The sequence below is a fragment of the Cibotium barometz genome, chromosome 52, assembly GCF_041138505.1.
Source record: "Cibotium barometz isolate CiBa-2024 chromosome 52, ASM4113850v1, whole genome shotgun sequence".
Taxonomy (NCBI): Eukaryota; Viridiplantae; Streptophyta; class Polypodiopsida; order Cyatheales; family Cibotiaceae; genus Cibotium; species Cibotium barometz.
In genome coordinates, this window is record NC_141097.1 from 30690736 (window position 1) to 30700163 (window position 9428).

Consider the following 9428-nt stretch of genomic DNA (forward strand, 5'->3'; position numbering starts at 1 on the left):
TTCAAATTGACTAATGCACCTGCTACTTTCATGTGTTTGATGAATAATGTGTTTTGTGAATATTTGGATGGTTTCATTCTTGTATTCTTAGCTGATATTTTTGTGTATTCAAAGAATGGAAAAGATCATGAAATTTATCTTAAGAAAACACTCCATAAGTTGCGGGATCACAAGTTGTACGAAAAGATGAGAAAGTGTTTCTTTGCTAAGGATAAGATTGTGTATTTAGGCCTTGTTATTTCTAAGGAGGGTATTCACATAGATCTCGAGAATATTAAAGTGATTGTGTATTTAGGCCCTATTATTTCTAAGGAGGGTATCCACATAGATCTCGAGAATATTAAAGTGATTGTGTATTTAGGCCCTGTTATTTCTAAGGAGGGTATCCACATAAATCTCGAGAATATTAAAGTGTTTCTTTGCTAAGGATAAGATTGTGTATTTAGGCCTTGTTATTTCTAAGGAGGGTATCCACATAGATCTTGAGAATATTAAAGTGATTATGTATTTAGGCCCTGTTATTTCTAAGGAGGGTATCCACATAAATCTCGAGAATATTAAAGTGATTATGAAATGTCCTAGATGCGAGGAGCTTCATAGGATTGGCAGAATTCGAGAGAAAACACATTAGAGACTTTTCTAAGATAGCTTCTCTATTGACCAATCTCACCAAACAAGAAAAAAGGTTCTTGTGGGATGAAAGGTGTGAAGTAGATTTTGACACTTTAAAAGCAAAGGTTCCCAAGAACTATATTTTGAAAATACCAGAAATGGGGAAACCTTTTGTAGTAACTTGCAATGCTAGTGGAACAAAAATTGGGTGTGTTCTCTCTCAAGATGGACGAGTAGTAGAATATGAGTCAAGGGAACTTAGGAGCCATAAAGAGAAGTATCCTACCCACATGACCTTGAGTTGGCCTCTGTTGTGCATGCTCTTTATGTTGAGATTCAAGCTCGATGTTAGCTTGTGCAAATTGGAGTATGTGCTGGCATGTTAGGTAGTAACATGTGTTAGACATAAATGACCGTGTCCAGCTGGTCATAGTGTGTGGACATTAGCTAGGGTTAGCAGTGTGTGGACACAACACATGTAGTGTGTTGTAGATTATGGATGATGGCTTTATGCATTGTGTGAGAAGGGAGATGGCTTCCCTCTATGGTTAGGGTTTGATAATACATTAGGGTTTGCTCCTGTGTGTGTGTCTCCTCACTCTCTACCTGTTTTTCATCATGGTATCAGAGCCTGGTGCTCTCTATTAGGTTTTATGAGTGAGTGAGAGAAGAGGGAGAAGAAGCTATGAAGCTTGCCATTGATGCTATGAAGCTTGGAGCACACCGATTTCCATCAAATCTGAGAGCTTGGCCTACCGAGTAAGAACTACTAAACATCCTTGAGCGGATTGTAGGTGCAAAAACACAAACAACACTAGATTTGAGCAAGGAGAAATTTTTGTTTTGCAAGCTCTCCATTGAAGCTTGAGTGTGGTGAATGTATGAGGCAAATGGTTGCAAATGGTTGCAAATCTGATAAAGAATGATGTATGTGGCAAATGGGAATGTATTGGCAACTCATGTGCAAGCCCTACATTGAATTTGGAGCAAGTTTGATGCATTTAAATGATTGGAAATTCACTATTTTGAAGCCCTCACAAAAACAGAGAAGTGAGGTCCATTGTTGATGCAATTAAAGTTAGTTTTTTTATAGAAATCACTACATTTATGGATTGGGCAAATGCCTAGGTGTGTTGGGTATCTATTTGTTCCTTCAATTATCATTATAAACTTGTCAAATCACCTCAAAAGCAGGCGGCGCAGCTTGTAGGTAAGAAACAAAGCAGTTTTCTCATATTTTTGAAAAGTGGAGGGCAAATTCTACTTGGTTGATTGACTAAATTCAGAATTTTCTTAGCAATTGTGTGATACACATACTTGAGGAGGCTGCTATATGATTGGTTAGAGCAATTATGCATTATGGAGCTGATTATGAGCTGATTAAACAAGCTATCTATAGTGATTAGTGAAACAAAGGGTGATTAATCGGCTAATTACTCTCTCAACTGAAACAATTGGTCTAATTCCTTTTACATGGAGTTATTAGACATTAATGCTAAGCTAATGAATGCCTGGTCTCTCAATTTCGACAAGAATCAAAGGAGTTAGAGCACTTTTACTACTGGTTTTTCTTGGTTTTACTATTTTTTCTCAAAATAGAGAAGGGGATTTGATATTTTTGGTATGTACGCACCTTGGTTGGTGTTGATATGCAACATTTAGCTTGTTTAGATGTCAATGCAAGTTATCCACACTTAATTGAACCACTACATTACAACTTGAAGCCTTGGAAAGCATGACAAAATAGGGTACTATGGACTGCGTATGCTAGTTCAATTTGAATGCAATCAGTTTGATTTTCTACATCAACAGTGAAGTTTGTTGAGTGCTTTGGAGTATCTGGAATAATTATTAGAGTGTAGTTGAGCTGAGGAAGGCTCATTTATAGATTTGGACGTGTGCAAAAGGTGCATTTGCATTGAGCAAATATGTCAGACAACCCAGTACAGATTGTGGGTGAGAAGTTAGATAGGAAGAGCTTCTAGGCATGGAAGTACAAGATTGAACGCTTTCTGAAAGGAAAAGGATTTTGGAACCTTGTTATAGGTGAGGAGCTAGAGCCAAGAACTACCCGACAACCTACACAACAATAGGTTGTAGCTCATAAGCAATGGTCAGAGAATGTATCTCGGATGCTATACTCATACATGATTCTGAGAATCACAAGGATGCATGGGATACTTTGGTAAAGCTATTTGATACAGATACTAGTGCTCGTAAGTCTCAATTGAGATAACAGATTCATAATGTGAAGCACAAAGGAAGGAGTATCCATGATTATATTACAAGAGATAAAGAAGTATGAAGATGCATTGGCAACTATCAATGCCCCCATGCCTGATGATGATTCGGTAGACATTACCTTGCGTGGTCTTGGCAAGGAGTACAAGTCTTTTGATACATCTATTTATGTTGAGAGTATAGGTTTACCAGATTTTGATGAGTTGGTTTCTCTCTTGCTTGTTGAGGAAATCAAACTCAATGACTCTTTTCATGATGCATCTACTAGCCATGATGATAATGGTAGAAATCAGGCTTTCTATTCACAAAGGGGATTTAGAGGCAGGGGGAGATTCGCATAATGTGGTCATGGTAATGGTTGTGGATATAAGGATAGGTCACCACAACATAATTTTAAACCTACATATGGTGCTAGAGGTGGTCATGGATATACACCTTAGAGAGGCAGAGGTAATCCTCTTGGAAGAGGACATTGGCAAGGTCAACAAACATCTATGCAAAATGTGGAATGCCATTATTGTGGAAAATTTGGTCATATGGCATGTGATTGTTTCTGCAAACAAAATGATTTGAGAGGGGGTAGATCACAACATGGTGAAAATTATGCAAATGGTGGAAATTTTGCATCAAGTAGTAATGATGGCAGTGCAAATCACTTGTTTGCCATGAAACATGTCGTGGGATCTATGATGACAAATGGTGATAGTGATGACACTTGCTATATGGACTCTAGAGCATCAAACCATATGACTTGTCATGGCGAATGGTTTGAACATTTAAGCCTATGGATGTGAAAGGCGATGTGGAGAGAGAAGATGATACCCAACATGCTATCACTCATGTTGGAAGAAGTGTACCATTGGTTATGCACAATGGTGAAACAAAGTCTATGGTAGATGTCTTGTATGTGCCTTCTATTACAAAAAGTTTGGCCTCAGTTGGTGAAATGGTGGAACAAGGTTTACAGGTTCATTTCAACAAAACGAGCATGGATGCTTTGTTGTTGAGGATTTCAAAAATGGATGTAGAGTCATTGACAAAGGCAAGAAAGAAGGCAGGTTATTTAAGATGGATGCTGGGATTACTGAGTTGAAATTAGTCATGTTCTCTAAAAGCCGAAATGTGGTACAAGACATTGACATGTGGCATAAAAGGATTTGACAGGTGAACATACAAAGGTTAAAGAACATGCAGGCAAGAGGCATTGTAAGTGGGCTGCCAAGATTCAAGTATGATGGGAATATGCATGTTTGTGATGCTTGCCAGTTTGGAAAGCAAGCAAGGATGCCGTTTCCGAAAGAAGGCAACATGAGTAGAAGGCCACTTGAGATAGTTCATAGTGATGTATGGGGTCCTGCTGCATAAAACCCATCCATTAAAGGCAACTTGTATTATGTGACATTCATAGTGATGTATGAGGTCCTGTTGCACAAAACCCTGAAAAGATGCAGGGGGAAGAGAGCTTGAGCTCTTGCAAGCACACACACACACTCACAAAACCCTAATAGAGAACACACTAGGTGAGAGGCTGAAAATCTTCTTCTTCTCTACTCAACACTCAACACACCATATACAAGATAAGAGTACTCATAATATGAAAGGTACTCAACCAATACATACATGGGTTCTCTATAGTGTGAACCCGACTAAATGAGCTGGCGCTATAACTATGCCAGTCTCTAGAATGGCTGTCACACAGCCTGTCATCCCACTGGCCGCATATCACCCAAGATCTCACCAACCATGCCAGTGGTGTAAGTGTGGGGCCTATCCCCCAGGCGGGTCATCAGTGTCCATCGCCTCACTAGACGAGCTCCATATCTCAACACTCCCCCTCGAGCTTAACTCCATCTCATGTACACCAAGCGAAGCCGTGAATCTGCGAAGCTTCTCTGTACCCAATGCTTTGGTGAAGATGTTAGCCACCTGATCCTCTGTGCTGACATAAACAAGGTCAAGGTCTCCTGCCAAGACCTTCTCTCTGACGAAGTGGTAGTGGACCTCTATGTGCTTCGTACGAGCATGAAAGACTGGGTTCCTAGCCAACTGTATACTGCTAATGTTGTCATAGAAAATGACAACTTGTCTATCACCACTGATAGACCCAAATCTGCAAGTAGCTTTCTCAACCAAGCTACCTCACATGCTGCCATAGCAGGTCCTCTGTACTCGGCCTCTGTACTCGATAGAGCAACCGTAGGCTACTTCTTGCTGCTCCAAGTCACAGCAGCACTCCCCAAAGAAAACATGAATCCACTGGTAGATCGTCTATCTGAGATACTACCAGCCCAATCAGCATCTGTGTACCCATGTACACATATCTTTGTCCGAGTCTCATAGAATAGTCCACAATGCAAAGTAGACTTCACATACCTCAGTATGCGTCTCACTACATCCAAATGCGGTTTCTGTGGAACCTGCATAAACTGACTCACCAACCCAACAGCATAGCTCAAATCTGGTCTGGTGATCATCATATAGATCAAGCTTCCTATGTAAGATTCCTCCCCAGCCTCTCAAAATGTCCAGCATCTTCTCCTGTAATCAATCCCTCTTCAGAAATATAAAAGACTTGTTTCTAACTGTTTTAACCTAGAGAGAGAAAATATTCTAGAGAGAGAATATTTAAATTTTTAATATTTTTGGATAGAAAATTATCTCATCTTATTAAAATAAGTTTCCCTGAAACAGAAATTCAAAAAAGAACTTTCCAATGTGCAATTGGAATTAATTGGAAATGGGTATAAAGGACCTTAGCCTAAGGGTCTAGATTTTCAGAAATTTTTGGATTATGGTCCAATTAAGGTTCCTATGGGCCAATAGCATCAATCCATGTGTAGGGAGGAGATAAATCCAATTTGTAAAAGAAGATACCCAAAAATGAGTAAATGCTCACATAAGATGAAGAGTTGAAAATGTACAAGGTTTATTAGTAAAAAACTATGAGCAATATTAAAATGATTCCATTATGACACATATGTAAGGAAGGGGAGTTCTTTAAAGGAGGTGCATATTTCACATAAGATGAAGAGTTGAAAATGTACAAGGTTTATTATTAAAAAACTATGAGCAATATTAAAATGATTCCATTATGACACATATGTAAGGAAGGGGAGTTCTTTAAAGGAGGTGCATATTTCACATAAGATGAAGAGTTGAAAATGTACAAGGTTTATTAGTAAAAAACTATGAGCAATATTAAAATGATTCCATTATGACACATATGTAAGGAAAGAGAGTTCTTTAAAGGAGGTGCATATTTCACATGCTTGAATGAGTTTTAAACTCATAAAAATTGAGATATTTCATCTCTCCTCTCTCCTCATTTAAGTCTAGTTCCAAAAAGTTAGCTTAACTGACCTAAAAATGGTCAAATATTGACCAAACTGATTTAGAAAATTCTAGAATCAGTTTGTTTGGTTAGGAGCTCAATTTTTCCTATAAATAGAAGCCTCCCCCTTGTTGAAAAATATATAGTGTTTATGCATCGTTACTCTACTCCACCTAAGCCAAGAACTGTGAATTCATTTAATAATTCACTAGTTTTTGGAGCTTCCCTCTTTCTTCAATCCCCATTAGTGGCTCCATCAACATACTTAACCAATTGATTGGTTGGGGGCCTCTACCGTGAACAAAGAATCAAGCAAGTTGTAAGGTAATTAGTGAATATTGATCTTTCTATAATTTCTCAATGTTTCTCTCTTCTCAACCCCTCTCAAGCTTGAGAAGTTTAATTGGTATGGTTTTTTAAATGCTATTGAAGTTTGAATAGTAGTGAAGAGTTACATAATTTAATAAATGCTATTGAAGTTAATTTTCATTTATGTTTAAATTCTAATGATTTTTATATAAATTCTCTCTCTCACTCAAGAAATGGTCATACTCATGACCCGTTCTCAATCCAAATCAAGCTTTTCCTTAACCCAAGATTAAGCTATGCTTGAGGCCAAATTAATGGCTTTTTTCTATGCTTTTAGTTTATGTATATTGATGTTTCAATCCATTATGGATTAATAATCCAATTAGAGATCATTTTAATTATTTTCTTAATGATAAGCATTATCCCTTAGGAAAATTGAGATTTATCAGTCATAGCAGCGGAACTATGGTAAAATTTTTATAAAAATTATGCATAAAATAATCTCATTCAAAGCATAAAAAGAGGACTTCCTACCATATTCTAGGAATTATCATCCTAGATTAATTGAAAGAATTTCATTACAACCATGGAGAAATTGAATTTTAATATCATGCATAAAGGATAAGTTTTTATATCAAAAGTGTTATTTTTACCATTTTTATTTCATGCATAGAAGTATGCATAATGGATAAATTTTTATATCAAAAGTGTTATTTTTACCATTTTTATTTCATGCATAGAAGTATGCATAATGGATAATTTTTTATATCAAAAGTGTTATTTTTATCATTTTTAATTTTCATGCATAGAAGTATGCATAAAGGAAAATTTTTTATATCAAAAGTGTTACTTTTATCATTTTTAATTTTCATGCATAGAAGTATGCATAAAGGAAAAATTTTTATATCAAAAGTGTTACTTTTATCATTTTTAATTTTCATGCATAGAAGTATGCATAAAGGAAAAATTTTTATATCAAAAGTGTTACTTTTATCATTTTTAATTTTCATGCATAGAAGTATGCATAAAAAGAAAATTTTTTATATCAAAAGTGTTATTTTTATCATTTTTAATTTTCATGCATAGAAGTATGCATAAAGGAAAATTTTTTATATCAAAAGTGTTACTTTTATCATTTTTAATTTTCATGCATAGAAGTATGCATAAAGGAAAAATTTTTATATCAAAAGTGTTACTTTTATCATTTTTAATTTTCATGCATAGAATTATGCATAAAAGAAAATTTTTATATCAAAAGTGTTACTTTTATCATTTTTAATTTTCATGTATAGAAGTATGCATAAAGGAAAATTTTTTATATCAAAAGTGTTACTTTTATCATTTTTAATTTTCATGCATAGAAGTATGCATAAAGGAAAATTTTTTATATCAAAAGTGTTACTTTTATCATATTGGATTTCATGCATAGAGGTATGCATAAAAGTTGATTATTTTATTATAAAAGTGTGACTTTTATCATAATTGAATTTCATGCATAGAGGTATGCATAAAAGTTGATTATTTTATTGTAAGAGTGTTACTTTTATCATATTGGATTTCATGCATATAGGTATGCATAAAAGATATTCTTTTTATACTAAAAGTGTGATTTTCCTCATAAATGGATTTTATGCTTAACTTAGATGCATAAGAGAAATTCTTTTATTCTAAAAGTGTAATTTCCTACCAAATTGAATTTATGCATAAGAAGATGCATAAAAGATTGATTTTAATTTCGAAAGTGTTAGTCTCCTTAAATGGAATTTATGTATAAATAAATGTGTAGAGAAATCTTATATCAAATATAAGAATTCTCTTTTAAAAAAAAGATATGAAATATGATAAGATGTGATAAGAGGTGTATGAGATGTGATAAGAATTGATAAGATGCGTATGGAAAGTGATAGGATGTGATAAGAGGAGTATGAGATGTGATAAGAATTGATAAGATGCATATGGAAAGTGATAGGATGTGATAAGAGGTGTATGAGATGTGATAAGAATTGATAAGATGCGTATGGAAAGTGATAGGATGTGATAAGAGGTGTATGAGATGTGATAAGAATTGATAAGATGCGTATGGAAAGTGATAGGATGTGATAAGAGGTGTATGAGATGTAAAAAGATGTGATAAGATGTGTATGAGATATGATAAGATTTGATAAGATGCGTATGGAAAGTGATAGGATGTGATAAGAGGTGTATGAGATGTAAAAAGATGTGATAAGATGTGTATGAGATGTGATAGAATGTGTTAAGATGAGTTAGGATGTGTTAAGATGTATATGGGATGTGTTAGGACGAGAATGGATGTAATATGGTTGTATGAATGTGATGTGGATGTATACATGTAGATGTATATGTATGAATGTGAATGTTGATGTGGATGTGGATGTATGGATGTAGATACGGATGTGTATGTATGTATGTGGATGTGTATGTATGAATGAGGATGTGAAAATGGACGTATGTATGTAGATGTGGATGTATGGATGTATGTATGTAGATGTGGATGTATGGATGTGATTGTGAATGAAGAGGTGGATGTGAATGTATGGATGTAGATACGGATGTGGATGTATGTATGTGAATGTGGATGTATGAATGAGGATGTGAAAATGGATGTATGCATGTGAATGTGGATGTATGAATATGAATGTGGATGTGTGGATGTGGAAATGGAGGTATGGATGTATGAATGTAGATGTGGATGTATGCATGTAGATGCGTATGTATGAATGTGAAATTGGATGTATGATGTGGACGTACGAACATGGATATGTATGTAGAATAATGAATATGAAGATGTATGTGAGATAATGTAGTCTATATGAGTGAATGGATGAGAACGAGTACACACTGAATGGAATGTGGAATAAGTAATGTGGTCCGAGAGTGGATAATATGGAAAGACAAGAGTTCGTTATAGAAACTG